Below are 15,518 nucleotides of genomic sequence, written 5' to 3'. Positions count from 1 at the left end.
GAGTTCGGTTCTGATTCCACTACTAACTTAGATGTTTTGCTGATTGAAAGCACTTGATACCCTAGGGTTTTAAGTACAGAGTATATAATTTCTTAATTTCTGATGTGTGCATCTGACATGAGTGTTTCAGGAGCAATATGGGTATACATGGAGGGGTTTATTGCCTGTTTACTATCTCTGTTATACGTGGAAGATTTCTGGCATGGGGGAGACCATTTTGCATGAACTATTCAGTAAGGCTTTCCAGATGCGTAGACTTAAATAAATAAGTAGATGAAGTCTAAAAGGGCCAAACATATGTCTAGGATATGCTGAGTACTGGGGGCTGTAAGCATGACTTCATTTTATATAGACAGACCAATGCTCACTCTGACCTAGTGGCAGCTCTGTTAACATAAGCAGTGTGACTGCTGCACCGCTGTTCAACATAGACTATGCGAACAACAACAAAACCTATGTGAATGGTCAGGGAGATACCCCACATAGACAGTGTGAAGCTGACCCAAGCATATCTCCACCACCTGCCCTTGGCTTTTGAATTCAAAGCTGTTTTCCTAATGGCAGCTAAATAGTGCCATTTGGAGAATCCTGAAAATTTGCCTGCAGGAATGAGGTGTGCTGGACCTGCCCTGAAGCTTTTCCTGGTGGCTGGAAGAATTCAAGTGTGTTGTTTGAGGGTCTCCTGGAGTTCTTCCTGATCAATACAGGCCTCAAATTGGTTCTTGCTGTAACTAATTTGCTTGATGATCATCTGTTGGTTCAGTTCAGGTTGACATTTTTGAACCTCCATCTGAGAGAGGTGGGAAGTTGGAACAAATGTCTGATGTCTAGCCTAGTTTAATCTTTGCCATAATCTTTTCTTTCTAGCAGCGAAGGGGAAAAGAACAAAAGCATTGGTAAACTTACAGCAAAAATCCAGAATTTTACTATCTGGGCAAATCTTATATGTTAAAAGTAGTAGTTAGCTCATTCCAGGCTTCCAGTGAGCAGAAACTGTGAAACTCTGTGGAGAAAGTTAAGGAATCTTTTGCTTTCGGATACTGCAGAAATATGCGAGCACCAGACTTTTTTTTTTCTTATTTCCTTTAAATAAAAACAAGACATGCCAATAGAAATGGTGGCTTTGATTGCAGGCTTATCATCCTTAAGCTCATAGTCAAGGCGTATCTTCTATGGATTGTGCAATTTGGTTGAGCAGTTGCTAGTTTAGCTGTAAGCTATTGTCAGTCATTCTGTCCTCCCTGGTTGTTGGCCAGGTTCTTCCTCCTGTACTTGAGGAAAAAGGAAACCATTAATGTTTAATAACTGAAGGCACTTGGTTGGCCCAAAGCCAAATACCAAAACTGATAAAATCATTACGAGCCTTTTTTTTTTCTTCTTTTTCTGTTATTTTGTTTCCTTCCAAAGGAACCTTTTAAATAGGAAAACTAGCTTAATAGGATAAGTGTGTAAAGCTGAAGATCACAATGAGAAAGTGATCTCATGTTTCCATGGCCTCATAGATTGTATCTGAAAGACATTGGCTCTGTCTGAACTAGGCTGTGAATTCCTTGGGGCAGGGACGATATTCTTCAGATCTTATAAAATGCCAGACACTGCTGATCTCACCCACTAAAGAACCATTTCCTCATAACCAGCTTGTAGAGGAAGTCGTGGGCTTCAGTGGCATTAGTGAAGGAAGGATGGTTGCCAGCATTTGAAGGTCTCAGAGATAAATGGCAAAAGAGGAGCCAAAGCAATAGTATGGGAAGTTGCTGCATGGGCAAGAAAATGCTTTGGACCCAGTATGGTGGTATGCCTCTTTAAAACCCTTCATGCTTTCTTTGCTTGTAGCTTGTATGCTGAGCCATAACCTGGGATTTCCTGTATGCCAGAGGTTGCTTGATCGTAGAAACTGCCTGCTGTTGCTTTTTTATACTGCCTGGCATAGGGAAATATGATTTAGATAGGATTTTTTTAGGGTTTTTTTGTTTGTTTGCCTCTTCATTCTTTCGGCTAAGAATGAAAGGGTTGTGCTAGTGGTCATCCGGGTTGTGTGTGCATTTTCAGTGTACTTGCAGGGTGAGGGAGATCCTAGCACTTGTGCTGCCATGTAGTAAGTAGTTCTCAGTGTTGCTTAGAGTGGTGGCAGTTGCCTTTCAGAATTGGTATTACTCCGCTGTGTTACCTTCTTAATCTTTTTTTGCCATTGCTCAATCAGAAAGTTTCCATTTCTTTCAAGTTAGCTAGCTCCAGTAATGGGTTGCATGTCAAAGTATGGAATAAAAGCGTTTGTGCAGCTTCCTTAAGTAATTCAAATTGTGAGTGAGCTCATAAAGGGAAGAACATTGAAATTCAGTCTGAATCAGTGGTTAATTGGCTGCTAGTCTGATCTCAGCTTCCCTTGTGCCTGAATACTGGAGAAGGATGAGGTCATGGTGCTGATTCTTGACCACAGCATGCTGCAGACCTCCTGTGTCTTACCAAGGCTTGCATCAGCTGCTTTCCAAGCACTGAGTTACTGTGACACAAATACTGCTTTAGCTTTCTCCTAAACATCTTATCAGCTTGTTCTGATTGGGCTGTATATGCTGCCGGTGCCTGTGGACTGTGAGACACACCAGCACTAAAAGTCAAGAAGCTCCTGTAAATCACTTGTGAAGAAAGCCTTTGGCCCAGGTTCAGAGCAAAGTTCAAATTCATCCGCAGGGTCCACAGCAGGCACCTTTTGTTACCCTGCAGTTTGCCTTTATAAACCAATTCTCCTCCTTGCTTTTAGTGTTGTTTATTCTTTTTAAGGCTATATAGTCAGACCATTTTTTAAGTGGAAGCAAGAAAGATGGAAAACATGGTTTGGTTTTGCTTTCTGATATGCTCTACAGCTTTGGTTTTCAGCATGTGTGTTGGTCACTATTTTTACAAAGCAGGTTTGAGTCATAGAACCCCCTGCATCTATTCAAAATAGAGGTAGTGGATCTTTCTATCCTTTCTGTACAAATTTACTTCTTTTACGGTTGTCTTTTTAGATGATAACTCCTTTCTTAAAAGGTGGAAAAGAAAAAGCAGCCCAAGTTTCTGTTCAAGTGTAGATTCTACCACAGTAGCTCCAGAGGGGAGTATTTTGCTATGGTCCTTTTTACCTTCTTAACCGTTAAAAGCAAAGCAACAACAGCCTTTGATCAGTTATGAAGCCAGGTAGTGTTAAATAGTTGGATAACATCCTTGAAGGGTTTAACCTTTTGAAGAAGGTGGGTTCGGTTGCGGTGGCTGTTCAAATTTACTTCTGGCATCAGCAGCACACGTCCCATCATGCTGCCGCCCTCAGGGAGGCAAAGGGGGTTTTGTGCCTTCACCGCTTTTCTGGGTTTACCAAGCCCCCGCCATGCCCTTTCTTCAGGTGGGAAGGTTTCTCATGAGGACAGAGTGCTGATACAGGAGTTGGATGCAAATCTGCTTTACCACCATGTAAAATCCCCAACCTCAGACGAAAACGCAAAGAAACCCCAGGAACCCCAGCTCACACAAACTAATAAACAAAAAAGTCTTCTACTTTTGTTTCTGAGCTCCACCTGGCTGAGACCTGGGTGGTTCCTGAGGCAGCAGCTGCAGCACAGAGGAGCGAGTCCTACATCCAAAATGGCAGGGGCACAGGAAAACCGCTGCCCCAGGTTTTGGTTGCAAATGTGTAGTGCAGAGGCGGGGGTAACATCGTATCTTCGAACTAGGTGATTATTGCTTTTCTTCTCCCTTGTTTTGGGGGCGCTGAGCCGTTGCCAGATCTCCTGTAAGAGCTGGGAAGGGAGATGGTAGGACCGGCCCTGCACGCTGCCGCCACGCGTTGCCATGGCGACGGGCTGCCGTGCCCCCGCGCGGGGCATGCCGGGCCGGGGGCGGGGCGGCCGCGCCTGAGCGCCGCCGGGAGGTGCCGCTGGTGAGGTACCGCGTCTCCGGGCCGGGCCGGGCGGGCCGCGGTATGCTGGGGAGCCTTTCTCGTCGGTTTGTGTCGGTTATCCGCTTTGCTGCACAATAAAAGCTTCATCGGCAGCACGGGGTGGTGTGTGGCTGCGGTGCGCGTCTTTCCTTGGTTCGCGCAAGAGTGTGGCTTGGTGTGGCGGGCCGGCAGGTTGTGCCAGTGGGGCTGCCTCTCTCCCTCCCGGGAGCATGGATGGCGCCTTGTCTTTTGTAGTCGGGATTAGCAAGGGGCGTATTGGAGGTTAACGTGCGTTGTACAGCAGCGGGACGCTAGGAAATTACCGTTCTGGTGGCATGTTGCCCTTCGGTACCGGTTTGAAGAGGCGGCCCCGGTCAGATCCCGCTTTGGCGCAAGCCCCCGGTTAGCGTTAAGGCAGTATGTCTTACAGCGCTGCTGGGCTCAGCCGTTATCTACAGGCCTAGAAAGCTGTAGAGGTTAGTGGCAAAGCGAGTAAATCTGGTTTATCTAAGCACTTCCTTTGAGATTGTTGATTGCTACTGCTGGAGGGCAAAGAAACGAATAATGTTCTTAAATAGGTTACAGAATTTCAAAGTGTATTTAAAACACTGTGAAACATCTTGTCAGTTTGTCTATGTTGTTTCTTCACAACGTTTTTAACAGTCATCCGACTACAAAAGAGAGATTTAAATCTTCCAGACTGGTGGGTGAAGAGACCAAGTCTTATACAGAACAGCTGAGGGAACTGGGGGTGGGGGGGTGTTAGTCTGGAGACCAGAAAGCTCAAGGGGCACCTTATCACTCCACAACTGACAGGAGGTTGTAGTGGGGTGAGAGTTGTTCTGTCGCTTGTTACTTGGGAGAAGAGCCTCAAGCTGTGCCAGAGAGGTTTAGATGGGGTATTAGGAGAAATTTCTTCACCGACAGGATGGTCAGGCATAGGAACAGGCTGCCCAGGAAAAGAGTGGAATTACTGTCCCTGGAAGTGTTTGAAGACTGTACAGATGAGGCCTTTAGTGACATGGTTTAGTGGTGGTCTTGGCAGTCCTGGGGTAAAGGTTGGACGTGATGATCTTGAAGGTCTTTTCCAGCCTAATTTAGTCTATGATTTTAAGTCTTGATCAGCTACTGCAATGTTGTCCAATGCTTTCTTCAAGTCTTAGAATGGAAATTGGTATTAGTGCCTATGTTCAAGATGCTGGAAGTCTCTCCTTCAGCTCTGTGAGCTGCAAATAGGCCCTTGCTCAAAATTTTCCTGAAGTTGCAAGATGCTCTCACACTGCTTCATAGTTGCATCACAGCTCAGGTTGTAAATTACAAACCAGGCTGGTTTAGGATTTTTAGATCTTAATCTTAAAATCTGGGACAGTCCCTGATGGGTAAATTATGCATGCATACTACACCTGATATGTTGGACCTGCTGCACATGAGAGGTGAGTCTATATGCATGCAGTAGCTAGTTCCCAGACATCAGGCAGCCTGAGTTGCCAGGCATCTGGAAAAGTGGGCAGTTACTTCAAAAATATGAGGAAAAGTGTTTTCATGTGCAAACATGCATGGGGTATAGGATTTCTGTGAATAATGTAGTAAGTCTGTTCTCACCCGATATCATACTTCCTTTCATTCCCCCCCTTCTCAAAACCCTCCACCCTGTAGACTGTTAACTCCCTTTAAAAGCTGAAACCATGTTAACTTTCAGTTTGTGCTCTGGATTGTTTCATGGAAGCCTCACTCATTCCTTGAGGGGCCAAGAAGTGTTTGGTGGGTGATTGTATTTGTGCCATTCTTGATTTGCTCCATGATGGGGAAGTGAGGAGATAAAGGTTTTGGGATAGTTTCAAACAGGTTCTAGAATTCTGTATTTAATAAAAAACTTCTAAACAGGATACTCAGTGGGGTGTAAGCCATATTCCCAGGGAAGTGCTGGAATCACTGTCCCTGGAAGCGTTCAAAAACATGGAGATGAGGCCCTCAGTGACATGGTTTAGTGGTGCACTTGGCAGTCCTGGGGTAAAGTCCTAGGTTGGACTTGATGATCTTAAAGGTTTTTTCCAATCTAGTTGATTCTAAGATCCATATGTTGTTGGGAAAAAACGAACCACTAAGAGTGTAATCAAATTGTTTGTATGAGTGTGTTATTCTAACAGTAATGTTTGCCATAAAGCTTCCCGTAATTGCAAGTATATTTTGCAGGGAAGGTTCTCCTAAATAATTATATTTTTTTTCATTTTAAACAGGTATTTAAACCACTGTAACTTAAAATGGTTTAGTTTTGTTTTTTTTAATTTTCTTGGTAGCATAGACTACATCTTCACAAATCTTTGTGTAAAGAGTAAGGTGAGCTAAGGCAAGATGATCACTTGTGAATAAACTAACCAGCAGACAGTTTGAGGAGAGTGGTCTCACTGCTGCCTGCACTTGCAAAATGAAGTGACTGAGGAGTCTGAAGATACAGAAGTTGTTCCAGGATTCACCTCTCATGTACTGGCTCAAGAGTCAGACTGCAGTTCACTCAGTTACCTGGGAGCTGTCAAAGCAATATCTTGTTTTACAGTATTACTGAAAAAAAAAGGTACATGTCAGACAAAAGCAATTTATAACCGATTTATTTTCATCATTCTCCTAATTCCCATTTTTAAAGCAAAACCCATCTTCCTGACAGACCAGCTTCTTAGTTCCCTTAATCCTGCAGCAAAGTTATAATCCTTTATTTGTGACCTCATAGGCTGTTGCTATGGAGAATGCTGTGATATCACCACACCAGTGCTGTGACTTCACTGTTGGTGGAAGCTGTAATTGAAGGAGATGGCCCACTTTCTGGAGGCTTGAGGGAGAGTTTATGTACTTCTGGTGTTCTGCAAGCACTTCCTAGGGAGCAGCATCTGGCAAACAGGCTTGCATAACGTGTCTGCGTAGGTGATGAATGATACAGTCAGAAGCTGCATATGAGGGGGAAATTTGTGGTGATTATGTTTGGCAAGGTTACTCCTGCCCTTGAAAGAAGTTATCAGGAAGAAAATGTCACTGGGAAGTTACACAAGGCTTTCACATCCTCAGTTTCCAAAGATACCATGAGGAAATGACTGAATATCAGAATTATTTTCTGTAAAACCAAGAACACCTTACTCTGTATCCATCTTCATGTTCAGAATATCATTTTGCAAACCCAAAACTTTTTTTGGAAACACTAGTTACATCAACACTTCAATTGAAAAAAGTTTGTCAGGAGCAAGGCAAAAGACATGTAAATCACCTTTATGCCCTAAAGTAGGCTTTCAGGCTCTTACTTATAATCAGAAATATGAAGGAGATATGTAACTTCAGGCATTATGTCTGAGACTTTCAGATATTCCCAAACAGCTTACCTGGATGGATTCCTTTCATGTTCCAAGTCTGAGCTTTTATGCCAGGTTCCAGAAACTAGTGCCTAAAATTAGGCTCCTAAGTAACACCTCAGTAACTCCTGATTTTTTTCAGAGGTACTGAGAGTACAGCAACACTCAATGGAAGTAAAGGGAAGTGCAAATCTGCATCAGTTTTGAAACTCAAGCTGTGACTATTAGAAACAACATATGGCAATAGGAACCACATTTGGCTCCTTTAATATCTCTGTCTTTGACCATAACAGGAAGTTTTTAGAGAGATAGTACTTGCAACTCTAAATGTCAGTGATTATCTACCCTTGAAGAGTGAAGCTGCTGGAACCCAGGAAAAACAGTAATAGAAGAGGATAATTTCCTTGTTTTAAATTTACTTTTTGGATACATTAGAGAGCATATGATTGAACAACAGGAAGACACGTTCTCATGTCTAATAAAGTTAGTATTTTATTTTTACTATTGATTATTCCATTTTTAATTTTTATTTTTTAATGTGTGATATGATAGGTCATCAGAGGAATTTAGCAGGATTATGCATATACAAATGCATTGATATAGGGTCTAGAAGTTGTATAAGCTAAATCAGGTTAAATAAAACCATTCTTACTTCACAATAAATGGGAATTTAGGTACGTATAATTACACCAATATAATTCTGGCAGTAAATTAGTCTTTTAGACCGAAGCCAGTTTCAGTCTTACCCCTGTCCCACAGATGTTCCCCATGTTGTGTTCAAAGACTGTAGTAAACTGTATGCTGCATAGCAAATCTACGTTGCAATACCTGAAGTAAATGTAGTACCAGAATTAAAATAAAATACCACAGTTAGAAAAAAAAAATATCACAAGCCTCATGGGAGAGGCGTTGCAGACCACATGTAACATGCAGGATGCACTTTGAGCAGCCTTACCTTTCCAAGGTTGGGTGGATTACACCTTCTTTCTCTGAAAGTACGTGTGCATGTATGTTATGAAGAGCTTCTCATAAAGCAGCAGAATATTTCTAAAGACAGTATTGGTGATGATGTGCTTAAATGCTTTCACATGTTTTCATTCCAACTGCCCAAACTATTAGCATGCTTCCTCAATGGAGTGATGTTGCATGTGTGTCTTACTAGGATGCATGCTACTAATTTACTCTCAGTTTTCTTTATTGTCCTGTAAGCTCCCATCCTTCCCCTAGCTTTGATTTTTTGTTATAAAAGCTTAGGAGCCACCCTTTGGAGAACAAGTTGAATGTTTATTTTTAGTTATTCTGCTTGTTCCAAACTCTGGGAGGGCCACTGAAGGATGCAGGTTCCCCTGGTTAGAGCTCGTGTCTGAGCTGCTGGGGTACTTCCTCTGCTGGGTCACTGGCATTCAGTCCTGTTGGGCTCAGGCTTTGGGCAGCAGCAGAAGATAGGTTTGTTCTTTCAGGCTTTTAATTGAGACATTGAGCAGAGGCTTTCATTGAATCATTCGTGTGACATGGGGTGAAGCTCAGTCTAGAAAACAAAACAAAGGCAAATACCAAGTGGATGCAGAGCACATGCAGATCGGCTTTCACAAAACAACTGTCCTTTTGCTCACTTCTTTCTTCACTGGTACAAGCAGCCGTTCCCACTTTGCTTATTCTAGCAAATCTGTAGACCCTTATATTTTCTCAGCCTTCCTACAGCTGGAGGTACTAATTTTATTTCTTACCATTTGGTGGTTATTCCTGCTTCCGTTTAGCCCTGCTAAGCATTTGGATTCTTTAACAAGTCCTTCTTTCATCAGTAACATCACATATGCTGAATCGCCTGCTTTAGGAATCAAACAAAAATCATCTCTTCCCTTACATTTCTTTTTAACCTTTCCTGTGTTTTTTCTTACTTGCATTGCTTCTTGTTTTTTCTTTCCTATCTTCTACTAATTCAGTCTTTAAAGCTTAGGTTTTGGTGTAGAGTGATGTAGTCATTCTGAGCTTGTATTTCTACATCCCATGTGCTTTGATCTCAAAATCTTGTTATATGTGATTTTCTCTCTGTGTCCAGTGGTTACATACCAGATTTGTTCAAGAAATTGTCCCATATCTCTCCTTTTTCTAGCCTTTTGGTTTAGTTCAGTTTAAGTTGAGATTGTCATCAGCTCCTGAGATTGTCTCAGGAATCTAGTCTTGATATGCTAGTTAAGGTCTCTATTCTGAACAAGAGGGCAAAGATACAACTATTTTTATTGCTTTCATCTTTCAGAAAACTGGGTCATAGTGACACTTGGGGAACACAAGGACTCTAACATGCTCTAGTGCTTTAAAAATTCTTGGTGGAAGTCCAAGAGAAAACTCTTGTTGAGTTCAGTTTAAAATACAGAGGAGAAAAAAGAACAATGGCCAGTTCTGGTCTCTAGAAATGGTTAACAGTGTTCTGTGCTGCAGGGATCAATGCCAAATGTTCTGTGCAGCGGGGATCAATACCAAATGTTTGGGGTTTAATAGCTATAATAGAAATGTGAAGGGTGGAATGGATAATGAAGTGGTAACCCTATCTGTCAGAGCACAGTTGTTCAGGTTCATTAAGACTGCTGAGGAGGACTTCAGAAGGCACTAGCGACAGCTGAATAAAACAGCTGAGCAATTCTGCAGAGTAGTGACATCAGCAGTATAATGGGAGGCAGTGCAAGGGAATGGTGACAAAATAGTGCTCAAATATGTTGGGTTTCATACTTCTTTAGGAGCATGGTTTGCATATTGCTGGAGTCAGTGGTGAACCTATTAGATGAGTTGGGGGATGATAATTCAGAGGCTAAACCTAAGACTGTAAATAAGGAGACATGTAAGAAGTCATGCAAGAGAGGCCTGTGAAATTGGTAATTTTATCCTTGCTTTGGAAACTAGGTTCAATTTTATGGCTTGCATACAGGGATATTTTCAAATTCCTGAAATTTCACTTAAAGAACAGGAGGTAAGGAGGTGTTACTGTTATAATAGTAGTAAAATGGCTGTTGTAGGTTTTGGTTTACTGCTTCCTGTAATAAAACAAATGCTCAGTAAAATTAAGAAACAAAACCCATATGCAAGGGACAGGAGGAGACATTCAGTCTAGATGTTTCATTGTGGGAATCCGTGTTCCAGGTACGGTTGTTTATTTAGGGAGGTAGCTTTTGATTGCTGCATTTGGTGGTAGTCATACTAATTAGGAGAAAAAATGACAATCTGAAATCTCTTGAGGATCTCAAAAGAACTGCCTGTTTAGGACAGTTTAAGATGCAGTATGTGTGTGGCAGTGTGTGCAGTTGCTTTTTTAATGCTTCCTCTAAGGTGCTTGATCAGCATGAGAGAGGCAGCAGATGTAGTGAGTTGCTGAACTGTTGTGCCATGGTATTTGCCATGTTCCCATTCTCACAGCTGATCCCCATTGAGGGGAGACTAAGGGACAGAGTTGGGAAGTGTTTTGAGCTGCTGTGGGAAACAGTGGCCACTGTATCTACCCCACACAGGTGTATCATGGAGGCAGAATATCCTGATACAGCTACTCCGTGTATTAGGGTGTAAGATAATTTTGATTTCATAAGCATTAAAGTACATCTTCTTAAATGTACTCCATCCATAGTGAAAATTCTGCTTTCCACCACAGGGAGAAAATGACCCAGTAAACTCTCAACTGCTGAGTCTTTGGGGTGTCTAACCTTTTCTTTTTAAAACCACTTTGGCACTATTTTAATTGATTCCATGCCTGGCCTTTTCATCAGTTCTCTCCCAGCCAGGAAAAACTGGGCTGTTAAAGGCTGCTGTAGTACCATGGGACTTGTGTTCAGTGTTGCAGGTTCTTATTTTAACTTGAAGTTATCTGCCGGTCATCACGATTTGTTTGAAAAGCTGTAAGCACTGCAGTATCATCTTCAGGATAAAAATCTTTCCATGGTTACAGCAGTCAATATAGATGAGAGAAGGTGTGCTATGTTGTTGGGTTGCATTGCTAATCGTCCTTCACCTTTCAAGAATTTTAGCTGCTGACTAGACTCTTGCTGAGTATGTGCTGCTGCATCCCCTGATCCCCATCAGCCACACTGAAAATGTGTTGTGGCTGAACTGAAGAGGATAGTGAAAAATGCTTGGCTAAGGCACAGTGATTGTTATGTTTCAACAGCCATGTTCTGTGCTTCCAGGAGCGTTTGCAAAGAGGAGGTTTTTCCTCTGCCTTTATAAAATTTCCACCCTAAAAATATCTCGGTTTATCATTGTTTGTTGGTTTGGGGTGTTTTTTTTCTCCCTTTTGTTCCTCATGTGCTCACTCTCTCTTGCCAAATTTCCTCTAGTGTCAGATTTTTTTTTTACTGCTTCTGTCTTTCCTTGCATTTATTTTTGCTGCCAGAAAACAGGCAGGCTTTGTTTTTGACGGGGTGGGGTGGTAGCATGGTCAGTGACAATATTGCTTTAACGTTAATCAAATTAATTTAATAGTAATGGGTTTCTATGCAAAAAAAAGCCCCAAACCTTCCTTCCCTCTTATACCATGCTCCTAGGTAGAAAAACTGTTAGAGAGTTCTTCTGTGTGGTTTAAAATACTACATGCTTACTATTGAGCTATCAGTGAAATATAGTATTCTAATTCTAAAAAGAGAATTGTTTCACCTACTGGGCTTTTGAGGGAGGGAGTTTTGTGGGTTGCTTTGTTTTTCCTGTTGAGACATGATAGGTTCATTCAAATGCTGTTTAATGGGTTGTTGTATTAGCAAGTGTGTTCTGGAGTTATAGGTTTGTCCTGCATTAGGTAACATTTAAAGTATTGATTGTTTTTCATTTCTCTTTTTATGATACTCTTTATCATGTGATGGAGATGCTTAAAAAATGGGTAACAAATAAGGACTGGATTGTCAGTGATCCTTCATCATATCCATGGAGTGAGCTGTTAAAGTATAACGGACAAGATCATGGTCTGGGGAGTCAAACCCAGGAGTGTTTGCGTCAAACTCATCAGTTGCAGGCAGCATAAAAAAATATGTGGAACTGGTGACAGTAAATGTAGTACAGCTGTGGAAAAAAAAAGCAAGTTACTATACATAGGGCAGGGTATTTCTACCAAAAGTATGGAAAATTTCATTTCCTTGTACCTTGATGCAGGCGAGAAGTTAGCTGGAGCACCAGAGCATGGTGCAGAATTCTGGTGGTTGCTTTTTAAAGCAAAGCTATGTAAGTTTGAGTAAATGTAGATGAGTCCTCTAGAAAGATTAAAGGGACGGGGGGCAGACATACGAAAGAATGCCAAAAGAGAGTGCTTTTATTAAAGCCAGTGGAATGACATCTGAAGGAGGGGAGGTATGTTCTCTGCAAATACATCAGGGTATAAGCATCAGGAGAGGAAAAAAGAGAGAGTAATTTAAGCTCCTAGACAACATTAGCACAAAAACAGATGAGCATTACTTGGTATATTGCTGAATTTAACACCCTGATCATGTTCCCTCTTGTGTTTTTGTAAGTGATTTCTTAAAGAACCAGGAGATTTGTTCAGGTAAGCCAAGTGGAACTTATTAGCATTCTGCAAATAACTGGTTATTAGTAGAGCACTAATGTGTCACCATTTTTAGGATTAAGAAATTTCCTAAAGAAATATCAGTGTACATTTTTATCTATCTGATTGAGGGCAACCTCAATCCATCCCACTCCTACCAGTCTGATGCCAGTGCCAGATGCCCAGAGCCTGGAGAGGGATCACAGGTCAGCAGGAGGACACCTGAGGAGCATCACAAAGGCATTCTGGCCATTCCAGCCAGTAGATTGGCTTCACTGGGGGTCCAACTTGCATGTGTCTGCACATAGGCATTTAGCATGGAGAATAACAAGAGTCAGATGTGCACACACCTGCAGGGCTATGATCTTACTGGCATCACAGAGACGTGGTGAGATGTTTCCTATGACTGGTATATTGAAATGGAAGGGTACAGGCTCTTCATGAAGGACAGGCAGGGCAGATGAGGAGGGGGTGTTGCCCTCAATGTCAGTGACCAGCTGGAGTGTATGGAGCTCTGCCTGAGGATGGAGGAGGAGCCAACCAGGAGCTTATGGGTCAGGATTAAAGGGCCAGCAGGCACACAGGACATTACCGTGGGGGTCTGCTACAGGCAGGAAGACTGAGTGGCCTAGTGTTCACAAGCCCTGGTGCTTGTGAGGGACTTCACCCACTGATATCTGTTAGAGGGGGGACCCAGCAGGGCATAAGCAATCCAGGAGATTCCTGGAATGCATTGATGATAACTTCCTTCTCCAAGTGATAGAGGAACCAATGAGGAGAGGGACTATGCTGGACCTTGTTACCACCGAGGAGGGCTTGGTGGGGAATGTGAAGCTTAAGGGCAGCCTGGGGTAGAGTTTGAGATCCTTAGGCAGTGAGGAAGTTGCACAGCAATACCCTGGACTGCAGGAGAGTGGACTTCGGCCTTTTGAGGGGTCTGCTTAGTAGAATACCATGGGATGAAAGCTCTGGAGGGAAGAGGGGCCCAAGAAAGCTGGTTAATATTCAAGAATCACCTCCTCCAAGCTGAGGAATGATGCATCCCAACCAAGAGAGGTTCAGGCAAAAACACCAGGAGGCCTGCGTAGATGGACACGAAGCTCCTGAACAAACTCAAACAAAAAAAGGAAGCCTACAGAAGGTGGAAGCAAAGACAGGTAGCCTGGGAGGAATACAGAAACTGTCTAAGGAGCCAGGGATCAGGTTAGGAAAGTGGAAGCCCTGACAGAAATAAATCTGGCCAGGGACATCAAGGGCAACAACAAAAGCTTCTATAGGTACACTGGTGATGAAAGGAAGATGGGCCCTCTCCAGAAGGAAGTCTGAGAGCTGGTTACCTGGAATATGGAGGGGGCTGAGGTACTCAACGACTTTTTTTGCCTTCGCTGCAAGTGTTTCATCTACACTGCCCAGGTTGCAGAAGGCAAAAGAAAGGAGTAGGAAAATGAAGAACTGCCTACTGTAGGAGAAGGTCGGGACCTGAAGGTGCACAAGTCTGTGGGGCTTGATGAGATGCATCCACGGGTTCTGAGGGAACTGGCAAATGTAGTTGCCAAGCCATTATCTATCGTATTTGAGAAATCATGGCAGTCTAGTGAAGTTCCTGCTGACTGGAAAAGGGAAAACATAACTTCCATTTTTAAATAGGGGGAAAAGGTAGACTTGGGGAAACTGCAGACCAGTCAGTCTCACCTCGGTGCCTGGCAAGATCATAGAGAAGTTCCTCCTAGAAACTGCACATGGAAAATAAGGAGGTGGTTGGTGCCAGCCAACATGGTTTCACCAAGGCCAAGTTGTGCCTTACAGGTTTGGTGGCTACCTACAGCAGTTACAGCATGGGTGGGTAAGGAAAGAATGACTCGTGTCATCTACCTGGACTTGTGCAAAGTCTTTGACACTCCCCTCCACAGTGTCTGTCCTGCTTTGTGAAGTTGGTTCTTGTAGAAGGAATCATGATAGATGACCGTAGTGTGTGCAACTATAGACTGAATGCTGAGTGCTGATGCTAGCCTCCAAAATTTGGGATCCACTGAAACTGGTACATGCTCTTGATAACCACTGTGGCATCTTCTGGTGGTGTTCATTTTTAACCCTTTTGTTCTCTCCCCCCTATTTGAGCATATTACTTTTCTCCTCTTGGATTTTCCTCTGGAGATGATGAAGGGGCTGTGGCAAAGGAAGGGAATCCCAGGCCCTGGCTCAGGAGGACTCAAGCATGTATGCAAACTAAAATGGAGTTTCACAAAGGAGTCTGTATTCAACTCCACAACAATGCATGTACAAAGGAAGAAAATGGGATTTTTACATCATCTGCTTTGTCAGCGTATGATGGAGATCCATCTGTTTCAGGCGATGTTGTAGTCTATACTGGTCTGTTCAGATGCATGTGCATGCATGGAGTTACACAGAGAGAAGTACATGGCATATTTGTGCTGTACACTTTCAGTAAGGCAGCTTTTGTTTCAGCACGAACTCCTTCTATATGCCGGGGGAAGATGTGGGACGGAGGAGCAAAGTAGCTGCCTTGACTGGAAATTTTTTATAGGTCTTCCCCCTGAGAGGTCACACTGGATATCATGACTAATGATGGCAGTTTATTCAACTTCAGCTCTTCTAAACGGTCTTATTTCCATTTTCGCTGCTGCTGGTTTCTCCTTTCAGTTTTTCTCTCTGCCATGCTTGAGATGTCAGGCACTTCTTGCTGTTCTTAATACAGATTAAAGAGCTGTGTAATTGCTGATTAATTGAGTAAAGGATACCT

The 15,518-nt window shown here is 42.8% G+C and overlaps 1 protein-coding gene across 4 annotated transcripts in view; it reads left to right on the top strand.

Annotated features, from left to right (window-relative positions):
- The window catches only part of STOX2 (storkhead box 2), a 149,026-nt gene that overhangs the window by 104,000 nt on the left and 29,508 nt on the right, over positions 1-15,518 (top strand). Inside the window, exon 1 of one of the 4 annotated variants that reach the window (XM_061371896.1) lies at positions 3,890-3,910. The exons of the other annotated variants lie outside the window; for them this stretch is intronic. The gene's annotated coding sequence lies outside the window, so the exon portion shown is untranslated. Of the gene's footprint in view, positions 1-3,889; positions 3,911-15,518 lie in introns of those variants that run through there. 4 annotated transcript variants of the gene reach the window in all.

This window comes from Neopsephotus bourkii, unplaced genomic scaffold (assembly GCF_033783945.1).
Source record: "Neopsephotus bourkii isolate Nb327-2 ecotype Australia unplaced genomic scaffold, CSIRO-AGI_Nbou_v1 NB_168, whole genome shotgun sequence".
In the NCBI taxonomy this organism is placed as follows: Eukaryota; Metazoa; Chordata; class Aves; order Psittaciformes; family Psittacidae; genus Neopsephotus; species Neopsephotus bourkii.
This window is presented reverse-complemented; position numbering and strand designations above follow the sequence as displayed.